The sequence below is a fragment of the Ambystoma mexicanum genome, chromosome 3p (genome assembly GCF_040938575.1).
Source record: "Ambystoma mexicanum isolate Mex_15411 chromosome 3p, UKY_AmexF1_1, whole genome shotgun sequence".
Classification (NCBI taxonomy): Eukaryota; Metazoa; Chordata; class Amphibia; order Caudata; family Ambystomatidae; genus Ambystoma; species Ambystoma mexicanum.
The window spans coordinates 115,755,757-115,773,120 of NC_090925.1; positions in this window are offsets into that span (position 1 = coordinate 115,755,757).

Genomic DNA, 17,364 nt, shown 5'->3' on the forward strand with positions numbered 1-17,364 from the left:
GGTATCCCTTTCCTGACTAAGAGCCTGCATCTGTGCCGCCAGGTTGTCCCTTTGCCTTTGGAAGGCACCAGCTTTCTGGCGCTCCTGATCAAACTCTGCCTGGGTATCCAGGTCTTTCAGAATCAATTTATTGCTTTCCTCTTTCTCTCTGTCTAATCGAATTTGCAGGGTGGCTACCTGCTCTGTGCATGCCCTGTTGAAGTCCAGTTGTTGCTCCAGCTTTTTCTGGCTCTGCAGAAGGGAGTCCAAACCTTCTTGGTACTCCTTCTGCAAGGACAGAAATCTGGTATCCTGGTCAGCCTTTTCCTGTTGCAGCCTATCCATATCCTGCTTTATTTTAGTGATGTACTGTCTGCTGTCATTTTCTGACTCCTGGCTCCCGTGCAGCCTCTGCTCAGAAGAGACCAGGTCAGATTGGGCCTTTTCTAACACCATCTGTTGCCTATTTGCCAGATCTTGGCCATCAGCACATTTGTCCTGCATGACTTCCATATATAGATACAAATATGCTGCTATCCTGGCAATCTTATTGTGTTCATCTTTTGCCTTAGGGGCCATATATAGTTCGCTCAGGGCCACATGTAGGGGACCCTGATCTCTCCATTTATCTGACCCTGTTTCAGTGACCTGTTGCGCGATTGCCTGCAACCAGACCGCCTGGTCCTGATGAGTCCACTCACCTCTCACAAATAGCTTATGTAAGAGGTGCTCCCTCGCTTTTTTCATATCTACCATGGTCGTCATGCTGGAGATTGATCTCCCTCCTGATTTACAGAAGTTAGTATTTTATTTTGCAAAACAGACCGTTTCCTTAGAGCGTTCCTTTGAGGGGTGCTTTCACAGTGTAAAACAGTGTGGTGATCTAACCGGATATGTGTATCTGGTCAGTTGGCACACTGTATTAATCTGCATTGTATTAAGTGGTAAATCTAACCCAGGATATCCCGGCTCCGAGCCCCCACTTTTGTAAGCGATATTCAATCAACACTACAGCTAAGTCAATGCCTAGTCTGGGATGCTGAGGAAAACCCTTATTGGTGTATTTTTATATCCAGTTCAGTACTCTGGATGACAACCCTTGTATAACACCCCCCTCTTAGTATCCCCCTGACCCCACTGAGCCAAGAAGTAGGTTTGTTTTGCAAATTAAAAGGTTTATTTGAAAATTTAAACAATATATATATATATATATCACACTTCTATAAATAAATTGAAAATTGATATTACACTTGTGAATATGAGCAGTAGTCAGCAAAAGGTAACTTATGAATAGGAACAGAAGAATAAGGTGGGAAAGAATGCTTTATATGGTTCAAGGAAACGCAAGGTGGAATAAAATGCAGTACAGAAATAACTTGTTATGATTTTAGCAAAAGGTAATATGATCACTTTTTCTTTTGACAATTCACTCCCCCCCATGCAATACAAAAAATGGAAGGAGAGCACACAGTCTTCAAGAATCCCAACAAATCACACTTTATAATGCAATACGCAGTTCCAGTTCTCCCAGCAAGCTTAGGGAAAACAGGGATGAGTTTTAAACACAGGCAAATTACTTTAATGTGGTTTGCAAGGAAGTGAAAAGGTGCTAAAATTGCTTTTAATTCCCTCTAGAGGTTCAGGGTAGGTGATGGCTACTTTATATTAGTTCAGGCTCACTTTAGCAATGCCCTATGAGTTATTACCAAGTTGCAAACGGATTTTAACAAAAGAAAGAATGGAGCTGCTATTTTGACAAGTGGAGAAATTGAGCCAAAATCGCAAATCGCGGTAAATTTCGTGAGTGCATAAATCGTGATTGCGGAAAAAGTATAAGGAGTAGTAAGTCTAGGTTCGTTGGAAAGCCTAGAATCACAGCTTTAAAATGAAAGTTAAATTTCGTTCCTAGCCCAAACGGTTCCAGAGGTACGGACGATTTAATAAAGGTAGATTTTCGGATTTAAAGTAAAACTCAAAATGACAGGTGACAGCTTGCAGCTGCAAAATTGACAGGTGACAGTTGTGCAGCTTTAAAAATGACAGATGACACGATTTCTAGGAGGCTGTTCTACTTAGGTTAAAATAGTTTGGATTTGATTATTTTAACTAAGAGATTGGTTCTGCACAGTTCTGCTAGGTACTCACAATATCAATTTGAAATAGGCCTCTTCACGGTCTCGTCAGGTTGGACTGGACTTCCGGCGGGTAGTTCTGAAGTCCCGGCTATCTGGGTCAGCTCTGCTCTCTGGGTCTGTCAAGCACCGGATCTGCTCACAACGGTCTGGTTTGTGGTTCTCTCGGGTTCCGGATACAGCACTGCTTTCTGGATACTGCTACAGGTTCTTGGAAAAATTCTTGGCAAAATTCAAACAGCTCGCCCGGCTTTTGAATAGTTTGGTTGGTTTTGAGGCCTGCTGAAGAGGATTCAGCTGGTGGATTCAGGCCTCTCTGCTACAAATTCTGGCGTTAATGTCTGCTACAGGTTCTGGAGATTGATGGATTTGAAGTCTGGATCTCTGGATGTGAAGTCGTGGGTCAGCATGCTCCGCAGCAAATGGAATTGACTGTGTCTACCTGTCCCAGCAGTCTCTTTTTATGTGTTTTGAAAATGGGTGTGTGCCTGGGCCTAGCTAAGCCTGCCCCTCTCTACTTGTCATTGGCCCAATTCTCCCCTCTCCCATGATTGGGGGAAGGAAATGGATTGTCATCATGATGAGGTCTGTTTATGGGTCAGAGGATCCTCCCCTGGTCAATTTGCACACAAATCTATTTCTGACCCAAATACATATTTATCTATGTACCATTTTTCTAATATTATAGGTCCAGTTAACATATTTTCTGTAGCACCAAACCATCCGATCCCTGTCTTTGTACGATGTTGTGTCCACTGATGACAGAATTCTCCCCTTTTTATCCAGATAACGACCTCTAAACCTTTCCAGATTTTACACAAATGTGCACCAGGGATATGGGTTACAGATGATAAAGTGTCAGATTTTTAACATGCATACATTTGGAGTAACAACCTTTTTTCCGCAACTATCCCCAGGAACATACCACAGGGTCCTAACACCTCTTAAAATGTGCACAGAAAAATCACAAGAATAATAATATTATTTATATAATTTTGACAGGTCCGTACTATGAATTATGCATCTTTTTAAATGTATGCCCTGGCCAAAAAGGGGTGTGGCTTCTCACATCACATGGGGGAATAACTGGTTTATCCACTTCCCCCAAGCTCAGCTGGCTTGCAGAGGCACTGCCCCTCCCAGTTTCCCCTAAGAGGAAGCCACTTTACGGCCCCCCCAATATAACATTTGCCTGAGTCCAGGACAGGCCTTTGTTCAACTTTCTGCAGTCCCCAGGTCGCCTCCCTTAATTCAATCAGAGAGGTGTCAACTCCTTTTGGCAAGGGGCAGCAGGATGCAGCTAGGCCTGGGAAGAGTGGCTGAACAGGTTTCAACTCCTGTCGGGGGAAGGTGTCAGGCAGAATCCAGTTTCATTAAGCCAGGTTTCAGCTAAATGTCACTTTTTGTTCCCAGTTTAAATCAAACTTACAATTTTTACATATACATTAAATAATTTCTTCCTTCAAGGCATTTCAGAATATAGTTTTACATTGTTTTTTTATTATTATTTTGGATGGCTGATTGAATCAACCTTTCAAAACAAGATCAAAACATAACACACATGACATAAAAAGGAATTTTGTCAAATAAAATAGGATTAAATGCATTTGCCTAACTGATGATTAAGACAAAGAAGTAAAACCTCCTACGAAACCACTTCCAGTTAGCATATCTAATTCTATAAGTCAGACAATAATAACATGTTAAAAACAGATATAGCACATCATATTCAGATGATTATCAATATATATAGAGAACCAAGTTGTACCCCATTTCTTCTATTAACCAAACAGCTTACTTACTTGGATATATTGGGCACAGTATCTTATTTAGAAATTGGATAGTGGCTATTCTTACTGTTATCTTTGAGGTCGCAAACAACTCATGCCATAGCTCATCATTAGAGCGTCTTATATGATGATACCTTGTTAGTTTGTCAATAATGTCTTTTCTCTGCAATTGTAGTGCAACACATTAATCAATAAATGTTTCAGAGTTTCTTTAGATCTTCCATCATTGCAGAATCGACAAAAAGAGGAGTCTATCTTAATAATGCCCCTCCTTAACAAGATTTGTCTAGTTGGCCATAGGTTCAGGCGAAACCTCAGTATTTCATTTCTCAATTTGTGAGAGGGACATTTTAATAAATAGTCAGCAGTTTGCCGGAGTTTTTTATGCCCAAACAGAGCTCTGTCAAAGTCTTTTAGTTTCACACAATTCTGTTGAGTTATGTGCCAATCTAGTTGATACAGTTTAGTTTTAGCTTTGGTAGGATTAGATAATAAAAGATTTAATGAGATGTGTGCTTCTGTTAGGTCCGACAAGACAGCCGCTCTCCAATTTGATGGAAATAAATGTTCCGATCGCAATAAGTAATCTGCCAAACTTCTTAATACACTATTGCTTGATAGACCCAACACACATTTCCGAAATAAGCAACATCTCTTCCATGATGCTTGAATGTTCACTGAGAGAATTCCCAACTCAAAACGAAGCAGTGCCGTTGGGCTGGAATTTGGGAGATTCAAAACTTTCTTCCAAAACCTTGCCTCAATTTTGTTCCAATAACCGGCCTGCAAGGGTAGCCAGGCTTCAGATCCATAGGTAACAATAGGAATTACTTTCTGCTGATAAAAAATAAGAATGTGCTTGCACGAAAACTTACCATACTTATGTTGTAAAATCCTCGCTTGCGATATTAAAATGGACAGTTTACCCTTTATACTGTCTCTTTGAGGCATGTTAGTAGGAGAATTACTAAATATGACACCTAGATATTTATATTCATTAACTACATTCAACTTTTGATTATTCAAAAACCAACAGTACTGTTTCTTTAATCTAGATCCATGTCTCCCCAGTTCCATCACTTGTGTTTTCTCCAGGTTTAGGGTCAAATTATTCTTGGCAACATACTGGTCCAGTTTATCAAGCATGTTTTGCAGGCCTCTCGGCGTTTGCGAGATGATAACTAAGTCGTCTGCATACAAGAGCCATGCAATGATCTGGTTCCCAAGTTTAGGAGCATCATTCACAGTGTTGCTGAATTCATTACCCAAATCAAATATAAACAAATTAAATAATGTAGAGGCTAAAATACAGCCTTGTTTCAGGCCGCGTTTGGTAGGTATTTCTTCCGATAACAGCCCTTCTAAGTTCAATTTAACTTTCATTGAGGTGTTTGAATGAAGTAAATGTATTAGATACACAAGTGAGGGTGGCCAGCCATATTTTATCAGTTTTTCGAATAGCAAGCTCCGATCTACCGAGTCAAAAGCTACTCGAAAATCAACATACGCCAAATATATTGGTTGGTTTCTTATGGCATACAGCTCTTTGATTGCATTAAGAGTCGTTATGTTGATACTAGTGCCAAGACCTACCACAAAACCAGTTTGAAATGGGTCTCGCCGATTCTCTTCTGACGCCCAATTGTTGAGATCTCTTAGGACAATTCTGCTGAAGATCTTGCCAGGGGCGTCAAGAAGAGAAATCGGACGATAACTTGCAGGATTCGCTCGATCGCCCTTCTTATAAATTGGCACTGTAATAGCCTTACACCACGATGGAGGAACTGCCTGTTTTATTTGCAGGGCTTGGAAGACTGCGTAAAGAATAGACGCCCATAATTCCGGATTCTGTTTTAAAACATAATTTGATAAGCCGTCAGGCCCTGGAGCTCTTGAAGAGCTAGCTTTGTTGATGTAAAACAAAATATCTTCGTGATCAAAATTAATCTGAAAAGATGGATTAATTGCTTTCAAGTTCAGCTTTGAAATATTATTAGATGGAAGATCATAAATGCTGGAGAAATAAGTGACCCAACTTTTCTCCGACACACCATTAAGTTGAGCTGTTGGTTGGGTAGCACCCACTCCATTATTTATCATCTTCCAGATTTGTGATGTATTTTTAGTTTTAGCCATCTGTAACCACTTTTCTCCATCATGTTGGAACATAACTGCCTTATGACCTTGGATCCAATTTCTATATTTAGTCTTCAATTTGCGTAGGGCCAACTCTCGATAATGCACCGGTAAATAAAAAATCTGCCTTTTCTGTTTTCGATATTGCCTCTTTCTCTCTCTAATGGCCAGATCAAATACATGGATGTGACACTGATTACTCTTCTTAGTATCTGAAATTGATACAGGGGCAAAAAGATGTATTTTATCATGATAATCAATAGTGTCTATACCTCTTAACAGTCGCTGATGGTCATTTGTTACACTGCATGCAAATGTTTGCAGTGCATCACTTGACCAATGTAGTCTGTTTCGTTGGGGATTTATAATTAGACCACTCAATTGATTTCGGCTGGAGCAAAATTCTTCCTTAATTTGAATTAAAAACTCAGCCCTCAGAATCCAATGATCACTCGCTGTGGTGGGAACTACCCTGAACTCAGAGATTTTCTCAAACAGCCCTCTATCAACATACATGTAGTCAATTATAGCATTTTGAGCACCACAAGACCAAGTATATGATGGAGGATTGTCAGTTTCCACTGCACCATTTAGCATAATTAAATCCCAAGTATTGATAAATGCCCTCCACAGCGAGACCCGATCCATATTTCTTTTCTTGGGAGGTGCCAACAGATGTATGTTCAAATCCCCAGCTAATATTACATGCGCAATATCTGGGATAGTTATAGTGTCTTCCATCAATGCATTCAAATCATTGAGGAAAGTAGAAGTTGAAATTGCAATTGGGTTCCAATATATATTTATAACTAAAAATTTCAGTTTTTGGAACATTATTACTGAGCATTGCAAATAAGAGTTTGGATTGGGCCCCTCAGAGATGATACCTATCGTAGACATATTGGAAATAATTGCCAAACCAGACATACGTCTACCTTTTTGGCCCTTGATTGCTGGTACTAAATGGACATAACGATTGTCCCACGATAGGGGGACGGTTAGCCAAGTTTCTTGCATAAGAACTAGATCACACTCTTTCAAATCACACTTAGCGTTGTTTAACAGATGTTTATGTCCCCTAGTATTCCAGATCATGACTACCAATTTCTGACCTCGGGCATCGGAATCATCGGTTCCTAGTTACGCTTTCCCGCAGCTGCATCCCCTGCCCAAGGTATGCTCACCATGAGTCACCTGACTAGCAGGGTTAAAGGTAGCCTCCACCTGTAGGGATTCTTTTGTGGTTGGAATTAAATTGAAGCCCAAATCAAAAAGTTCAGATCTAGCAGACCAGATGATATTATAAATGATACGAGAGCCTAGCCACATGCAGGACACCGTTGGGTCATTATCATCGGGGAACTCAACTTGTACCACGTCGCCTGAGGAAATATCCTCCAAATTTGGGATATCTGAAAATAATTGCATGATACTTCCTCTGTTCATTGTGTATGTTGGAAAGGAACCCCCACGACAGCTAAGGAACAATGAAAACAACTGGGTGGGCTTTTTACTCTTGGGTGGTGCCTTAAAATCATGGTAACTCTGCTTACTTGATGTTTCTCTATTCGTACAGCATTTTGTCTCCTCCAATGGAGATTTAAACGAAACATTTTTAGAGGTACTTCCTTCATGAGATGAATTTACCACATCAGCATGGCCACTCCTCATTTCCTTCACGGACGATTTAACAATTTTTTGTTCTGAGGTCAAAGCAACTAGACAGTCTTTAATTGTGCATAAGATATTATTTTGCAGATTGTTTTGAGCATCCGATGTTGCCTTGGTTATTGGTAAATCATTCTTGGAGGACTTTGCTTCATGACTAGGGAGGGAGCCCTCCCAACATTAGTATTCTCATTACACTCTAACTCAGGTTTTTCCACTGATGGAATAGTAATCCGAGACAGGGGATGGGTCAAAAGCGGCTTAGGATGGTATTGACTCATATACTCATCCACAGCCTTTCTAAGATCCTGCGTATTAACTATTGCATTAGGCACTTGGTCAACTTTCACTTGATTAGTCTTTAATGCAGTTGGCACTTGAGTCTGGGCCGTTACATTTCTGGATCCACTCCCTAGCTCCTGTGCAATAAGCACCAACTCGTCTAGGGGAGCATAAGGGGAAGTCACATGGTGGGGGTCCATGCCCTTATTCATCATTCTTTGTCTTTCTTGAGATAAATTCTGATATTTTTTTATGATCGCATTAGACGCTAGCATTGAGCATCTATCTGGTTTAGATAAAGATTTAAAGAATTGTTTCGCAGTTCCACTCGAAGCCATTACTTTGGACTTCTGATTTTTTGATTTCTTTACATTTGTCTTCGATTGATTAGAGAGGCCCTTAGACTTTTCGCAAATATCGTATACGCCTGTATTTCTCTTGTTTTTGAATCATCAGCTATAGGAACCCCTGCCTCCTCTTCACTCGACACAAACTGGTCGGATGAGGGAACCATTACTGTCATCTTCACAAGATTTCCTCCCTTCACACCGTCAACAGATTTAGCTATTCCTATTCTTGGACCTGACTGTCGCACCAAGAGGGCATTCATGGTCTTCTCAGCTGTTACTTCTCTTATAATGCCCTCAACAAAAGGCACAGCAGTGTTAACACTTTGTATGTTTTCCCCAACTATAACTGAGCTCAATTTACCATTTAGTTGGTCATCCGTATTTTTACATGTTAATAACAACATACCCAGTTGCTTGGACAAAAGAGCTGCCTGTTCGGCATCAGACTCTTGTTTCTGGGCCAAGGACAGACCGAAAGCCTTCTGTGATCTTTTGAAATTATTAACATTATCTTGTATCACATTAATTTTTTAATCTAAAGTTTCAAATAATCTAGCTAGGGACATCAATGCCATGTTCATAATTTCCAATGTTACGGGAGCTTCTTTTTTTGTCACAGGGTCCGGACTTCTAACCGGGCTGTTTCTATTTAGTCTCCTAGGGGTCGGCGGAATGAATGGAATTGAGCTTTCGGATTCGGAAATATCTCCAGTATTAAATAGCACTGGAGATTTAGAAAGATCAGATTCGTCCTCCTTGGCCACAAAGCAAGAGTCCGATTACTCCAGTTCTATAATTGCAACATCTTTAACAACATCAGCATCCTGGCTTTCTTTAGGGGGGGGAACTAAACTAGGAACCCCTGATCGAGCATTCTGCAGCATCATTAGTCAGATAGTGAGATATTGCATAACTGTTCTTCCGCCTCATTACCACCATTTGTAACCTGTGCCAGCTGTGGATTCATGGCAGATTGCTGAGCAGGGCCCATCCCCACTTCAATACAGAGGGGCTGCGCCTCTATATTTGATACACTTAGATTATTAAGTTCAGGCATTCTAGCCAGAGGGCGTGGTGTCCGACAGATGTTAAACCCAAAATTTCTCAAATCACCCATGACGGAATCAAGTCGTGATCTTCTCTTCTTTATTCGCTTGTCCCACGGTGCACTTTTAACAGAAGGTCGTACCGTTTTTGGAGAAGACGCTGGACTGTCTCTTGAAGTGGACTCCAGTAGGGCAAGCACTCGTTCCGTACATGGCATGCCAGTGCGAAGTGTATACATGTTTACACTGTAGTGCCTCTAATTAGACACCACAAGGTTTTTATAGCACTTTATTACAAAGCGCCTTCTTATTGTCTAACCGCAGGACAAAGCAAAACAAAAACTTAAATAACCAGCACTAGCCGCGTTGCCGCGGCGAAGCGGCAAAGCGGGACTTAACGGGGCTTTACACGGGTGCGCGCGCGGTGCGCGCGCCCCTGAGCTTATATAGCTCCTCCCAGCCCTTAGTGCAGTGAAGCCTAAACAAAAGAAAGGTATGTTATAGTCTGTTATAGTCTGTTATAGTCTGTTTTGCAGTTATTGTTTCTTCACACACCGAACAGTACACTCTTTTTTCACCTGCTGGGTCTTGTAGTAGGTGCAGATACAGCAAACAAATCCACAGGAAAAGCGCTGGAGAAAAGTCTGCGGCAAAGCGGGACTTAACGGGGCTTTACACGGGTGCGTGCGCGCGGTGAGCGCGCCCCTGAGCTTATATAGCTCCTCCCAGTCCTTAGTGCAGTGAAGCCTGCTGGGTCTTGTAGTAGGTGCAGATACAGCAAACAAATCCACAGGAAAAGCGCTGGAGAAAAGTCTGCGGCAAAGCGGGACTTAACGTGGCTTTACATGGGTATCCACCTCTTAGCAAGTCTTTCCTTGGCCTGGTTTTGTTTCATTTGTTCAGTCTGGTGGTTTTAAAACGCCGGCTTTCTGATAGTGGTGAGTACCGGTATTGCAACCATTTTTGGGATTAAGAAAATTAATTCCCCACAGTACTGAGTTGCTTTTTGGCAATCAGCATTGCCATTCCGAATGGTTTCAGGCTACTGTGTGTGTAGCCTAATGGTGGTTTTAGGCAGTGCTCTCCTGTGCTCACGACATAGGCAAAAATGGGTGGCAGCCTATTCTTCACGTTTTCCCAGTGCACTCTGTGGGGAGTTCTGGCCATCATGATGTTTTCCATGCCAGTACTGCACAGTTTTATGGTAGGGCTTGGATGCATGGGTAAGAACATCCCACAGAAGGTTATGGTTAAGTTGCACTAACAAGAACCCATGGAATTCAATGAAAAAACTTAAAGGGATGTTATGGTTACAAGTAAAACCGAAAAACCCTTGAAATTCACTAGTTATGGTGAGCTAAGCAACCGTGCACTGCTAAGACTAACACCCAGGACATCAAAGATGACATCACAAATGTAATTGATGACATCACTGATGACATCACATATCAAATGAATTCCCTTTAACAAAGAATTTCATGGGTTTTCATTACGGCAGCTTAACCATAACGTCCCTTAAACAAAGTTTTTTTAATGCATTTCAGGGGTTTTCACCAATGCACCCTAATTTGTTATAACTTCTTAATATAATACCCGCAATATAGCAGCCTTTTCAACCAATTCCCCACCTCCTAGCAGCGTTTTCTAACACTTCTGTACAGGTTTTGAAACTTTTCCCACTGTTTTTGTGTTCGCCGATGTTCGCGTACTTTGACATCACCGCAGACTTTCAAGTGAGCCACGTGTGCGTTTGGCATGATGATGTGTCCGCAAACGCGTCGGCACTTCGCAAATGAGTCTGTGCTTCAAAAACAGTTTGGTACTGTATTTATTAGCTGATCTGGGAAGTTTTAACGTGAAAGTTTACACTTGCAGAGCTCCTAGACTTATTCTTCTCCATCTGCAATCCAGGAGAAAGCACATCCTTCGAAGAATATTAGCATAAATGCTATTTATCTTTAAAAATGGCATCAGCTATTGCCATCCCTTCTCCCCAGGAGCCATCACCAACACCACCACCAGCTGGAGGCCCTACACAACAGAAAAAGCGCAATATGCAGACAACAATCAAGAAGACCAGGAAGATGAAGTAGAGGAAATGGCTACCTCTAGCACCCAGAAACAGTCATGGGTGTGTCAGTTCTTTACTACCATTGGGGGAGTACCAAAGGCTAAGGCTACCAAGGTGAAATGCACTGGATGTAACGTTGTACTCAGTCCCAGACAACCTGGCCAGTACTCCTATGGAACCACCTCCATGTACCACCACAGTAGTGCAGCCTACAGAAGACCAAGGCTCTCGAAACATTCACCTTGTAATGGAATGTAAAGAAATGTAGAATTCCTGCAAAGAGGTGAAGCTCAACATGGACCTTTTTCAAAAGGTCCAACATGTGAGGAGTCAAGGAAACAGAGCAGTTAAAGATAACCCCAACGTTTTTGGCCTCACAGAATGCTGAGGATATAGAGCACAAAGAGAGCGCCCAGAAAGTAGGAAGGAAACAGCGCACAAGGGTCCAAATAACAAAAATCTCCCTATTACTGGCATTCACAGAGAGATTGTTAGCCGCACACCATGCCTGGATAGGGGTAGACAATCAGGGTCCAGCGAGGCAGAGAAGAAAGTAGTAGAGGAAAGTTTCAAGCAAAGTTGTGTATCATCACCATAAAACTGCAAATTAGGAGAGAAGGAGCAGATGAAGTGAGCCAGAGGGACAACATACATATAAGAGCCACACCGATAGGCTAGAACAATGGGAGACGAAGCAGGTAGATAGTGAGGTGATGCAGGAAAAACGGCCCAGTTACAGCTGGAAAGGGCCACTAGTCAGAAAAGAGGTCCATTGCCCGGTCTGTAATCCCAAAGGTATCATGGAGGAGTTCAATAAAGATAGAATGGTTCACTGTGTCAAAGGCGGAGGGCAGATCAATAAGCACTATCCTCAATTGTACTACAATCAAAAATACCATATACACTTCAATTACATAATTACACCATATTACAAATATGGTATAGTCCCCTTTTACTACCTATAATAACTATACACTTATTACTATAGTGCATGTGGCCAGTGGCCTAGATTCTTGCCACTGGCCACAACCACCACAATACAATTAGACCATATAACAAGTATGTACAATGCACCTTCTAATAACAAAACTCACCCAGGCCCCCTACCCGCCCTTTATCCCAATAACATCCACAGACACTCAAATTCACAGCACATGCCATCACCTACATAGCGTTTTTTCACCTATAAAAAGAGCTCTATAACAACTTTTTCCACTCCCCCACCCTTTCCAAGCTCTCTTTCATCCCCAAAATAACCCCAAATATATTTTTCAGACTTCTTTTCCTCATGCCCCAATAAGTAAATCAGGGTAGGCATGTGTCCTTGCCGAGAGCTAAGCCCACTGTCCATCCACTAAAGTTATAGCACTATTTTTATACTTACATTTACACACTTTTGAAAAATAAAACACAAGACAAAAAGCATGCATTTAAAGCTGTAGCCGCAAGCAGAATATTCTTTCGCATTTGAACCTAGGGCTTCGGCCATGCAGCATGCCTCAGTAAGCAAATCAGAGTACACATTTGTCCTTGCTCAGGGCCAGGCCCATTGCCCAGGCACCAAAGTTATATCACCATTTTCTGTACTTACATTTTAACACTTTAGAAAAAATTAAATACAGGACAGATTTCTAAAACCATGCTTTGAGGTCCTTGCTGATGCTCCTTGCAAATGTTTGCTACAATCGTATCCAGCACTTCGGGCTGTATTCGCGAGCATTTTTTCTTTCACATTGCAACCTATCCCGATTTCAAAGAACTTTAACACATAAGCCGATCCATGGTGCCTATGCCCACTTTAACCCTGTTGTCAGTCCCTCATGGTCTTGTTCAGTAGCCAGATTGTTGAGTCATTGCCTTTGGCCATAACTCGGGCAATCTGGCCACTGCCCATGTCCACAGGCTATACCTCAGTCACCAAAGGTATACCACTATTTTTGTACCTACATTATGACACTTTTCAAAAAATAAAACACAGACACATTTGCAAAACCATGCTTTCAGGTCCTTGTCAATACTCCTTGCACAAGTTTGCCACAAAACCGTCCATGTTTTTTTTCACCAAAAGTGTCAAAATGTACATACATAAAATAGTTATATAAGTTAGCCCCCACTTAATAAAATCCTTTTTGACTGTCCACACACATTCAAAGTTGGGTCTATAATGTTTCTGAAAACCTTTGTGCACATTTGTAAACTGGCAACAAAGTTATAAACCATCTAAAAATGTTCAACCCCCCCCATCTAATTTTAGCCCCTCTTGACAAACCTTGCAAAAAGATAAACATCTGTGCCTAAAATATTTTTGCAAACTTTTGTGCAGATTCGTCAAAAGGCACCAAATTTCTAAGTCTTTTAAATATTTCGGGACCCCGACTCTAATTTAATTTTACTCCCTCTTGGCAAAACAGAGCGATTCAGGGTCAGGTCCAAAATGATGTTGCAGAAGTACATGCAGTTTGATTGAGTGACACCAAATTTACAACCCACCTAAAAACTGCTATTTACCAACCCCGCAATGCAGAAATATGTATAGATGCCCCTGAAAATCTGAGATGTCCGCAGACTTCCTAGAGGGCAAACACCCGGTTGTTTGGCTTTTTTATATCCATGTCTCATCCTTTCCTCATCAACCCTGAACACCCCAGAGATAATTTCATTAGTTTAACAATTGAAATGTTGTGTTTTAAATATGTTTTCACCACGCTATCCGCGGATACCGGTGGATGTCTGCAAACACCCGGACGTTTTAGAAAATATTACGCACCTCACGTTTTTTACTGACCAATCAGTGGGTGCATGGTGAATCCGATGTCTGCGGGCATCAAGTCGCCCCCTGGACCAATCAGAGGCCTGTCCACAGACCTAACTGGGAAGTGAGTCCGGGAACAGAACCCAGATATCACTAATTATTTTGGCCCTACTTTTTGGCTAATTTGAAAAACATATACTGGACAGATTTACCCCAAATTTACAAAGCACACTTTCAGGACCAATTCGCCACTCCTGCTGCAAATTTGGTGAAAATACGTCCAGCAGTTTGGGCTGTAGGCATGAGCAAAACTTTTTTCCATTGTGTCTATGGGAAAAACCACACATTTTGTAACCCCCCTATAACTTTGCCCCCCCGGATGAAACCTCACCAAACTTCGCAGAATCAATCTGACGGGCCATATACTTATGCAAAATTTCATGAGGACTCATCCAGGGGGGCGAAGTTGTAACCGCCCAAAAAATGCTCTTCCTATGGGTTGAGCAACTTAACCATACCTACAGGGCTGCTACCGCAGGCCCTGTAATATATGAATGAAACCTGATAAAGGAAGTGTTGAAGGGAAGCCAGTAATATTTCCAACAAGGAGCTGCAATGTTGAACTGGTGATGAACAGTTCATAATGATGAGAACGGTAGGACGGTGCCAGCCGATCAGGTCTTTTGGAAGAAGATGTAAAAGTTATGATTTTGTTGTCACATATCACAACAGGATTGGTTGAAATCTATTAAATTAACTTTTGAGTCTAGGGGATACAAATTATAAAACGCAGCATCCAATCAGCATTATGAGAAAGAAAATGATCTCAGTGTCAATTAATTAATAAACTGATGTATTGCACTGGTCACCAGGGTAGAATAAGCCAACTGGGGTAGGGATTGTATAGAATCACCTATAGAGTAAATGACAATGCCCGATCAGGGGCCAAAAACATGTGAATAGCTTGTAACATTGGTCATTTCACCTCTGATGGTCACTATAAATTGAGCCATATTCTGTCATCATGTTGAATGTCGTTTTGATTATTCCCAGCCTCTGCTGTGCTGTAATAAACCTTTGTTTTTCTCTCATCTTATGCATTTTTTTGGGCTCTTTGGACTGATTTTTGTTATTGAATTTGGCACTTGCCTTACAATATCAAGATGCTCTTACCATCATTTATACCAACACAAACACCTAAGACATTATCATTATCGGCCGTACTGCATATTTCATAGGAACTAATTCGACTAGAACATTGGGTTAGTAAACCACCATAAGGTCTCCCAAGTTAATGCTTATTTGCCTTTCTATTAAACGATCTAAAACCATCAAATAAGGCCTTGTCAACGATCAATGTTTCCTGCAATAGTATAATGTCTGAAGTATGTAGTAACCCAAATGAATTAGTATACAAATCAAATAAATGCAAGTGGCTGCGAGCGTTCCATGATTAAACGACAATGGATTAGGACTGATTCCATAGGTGCTGGCAGGAAAGATAGCACCCATTCCCAATGGCATCAAGTCCTTGGGTCAGTTCCTTTGGGCACCACTGCCAGTTCCCATTAGACAGCCTTGACTTTGCAGTCATTAAGTTTACATTAAGACGTTCAGATAATTTTATGGAAGGGTCATTTTCAATTCTCACTTTCCTTGGCTACAGGTTGAGATCAAATGCCCATTTCAACAGTGATTTGCTATTTGCTCTCAATGAGGCCACAACCTCGGATGAATAGGAATGGACATTTGACATCAGGGGAGCTTGAGCTTCCAATTGCTCGACATACTCTAAATCAGCACTCTTACTAATTCTAAGTGCAGGTACACATCCAAATAGCTGCACAGTTAGTAGCTGCTTTTGTCTCATTGAACATATTTGAAATCGTAAACGATCTGGAAGGCTTGATCTCTGCCAACTCTAATAGATCCTTTCCCCGCTCTGTCTGCTGGGGGCTCGTTAACTGCTACCAGCTCTTCCAATGTTGGAGTATCGATCTTATCTTCACTATCTAACTCCTCTTCACTATCCGCAATGCTTAATTGATCATTAACTTTAACAGTAAGCTCGCTCTTTTCTGTTCTGCATTTCCCTCTTTCTTTCCCCAGGTCCAGCTTTAGCAGGCAGTTAGTTAAATTACCTTCTCGCTTATTCTGTCTCCTTTTATACTGTACCGTTTTCTTCTGTGCTTTCCTGGTTTTCATAGAGGGACACGTAGGCAGTTCAGAAATAGACTCTGGCAGTATCAACTCTCCTTTGTTTCATTCTTCTGCATTCTTATCTTGCAAGTGTTTTATGTTGCACAGACTCCTTTAACTGCTGCTATGGCAGCCCACACTTTACTAGAATGTTATCAAGTGGAGGGTCGGTACTTCACCTCAAGCACAGCGGAACACAGAGGAGCTAAAAGGGCAGTCAGCCCTGCAGTCACGCCCCAAGTCCCTGGGTCCCCATCCACCTTCCTTTCTAAAAGCGTATCAATGATCAAGGGTCACACACAACAACGTATGTAGATGCAACTGCTACCACATACTTACGCTTGGAGGGGCATGCAGGAGTAATTAGTGTGAATTTCAACCATGCAAGAATGTTTGCAGCCCCCCAGGCTCCTACAGGAGATGTATGCCAGTGTACACATGATGCTGGTGTTGCTGCCTAGGTGTGAGGCTTAGTGTGGCTTAGCGCTGATGTTTGACATGGATGAGAACCATAAAAATCAAAGAAAGGAGTTGGGTTTTAGTGTAGTGTAGGGCTGCTGCCAATAATGAACTTTACCTCATTAACATAAAAAAATGAATGTTAGAGAATATTAGTAATTAGAATTGGTGCAGACTGGATGCAGGGACAAAGCACAGAAATGCTAACCCAGAAAATCAATGAAAATTCGAAAGCTGAACTGCAGTGGGTGTTGCAGACAGCATAATGCGCTTTGTAAAAACTCTTTGTTTGTTAAATCCGGGCCTGGATAATTAACACTGTACAAACGTGATTGTCAAGAAGCAAAAGCAAAAGGTTTCTGGAATAGCGCCCGGGGCTTCCCAAACTGGAGGAGGTGTTTGATTGATGGAGATGGGTGGAGAGATCACATGGGCTCTTTATGGAAGTATACGCAAAGTGGGATGGAAGGAGAAATGCCTTAAAATGAAGAGGAGGAGTA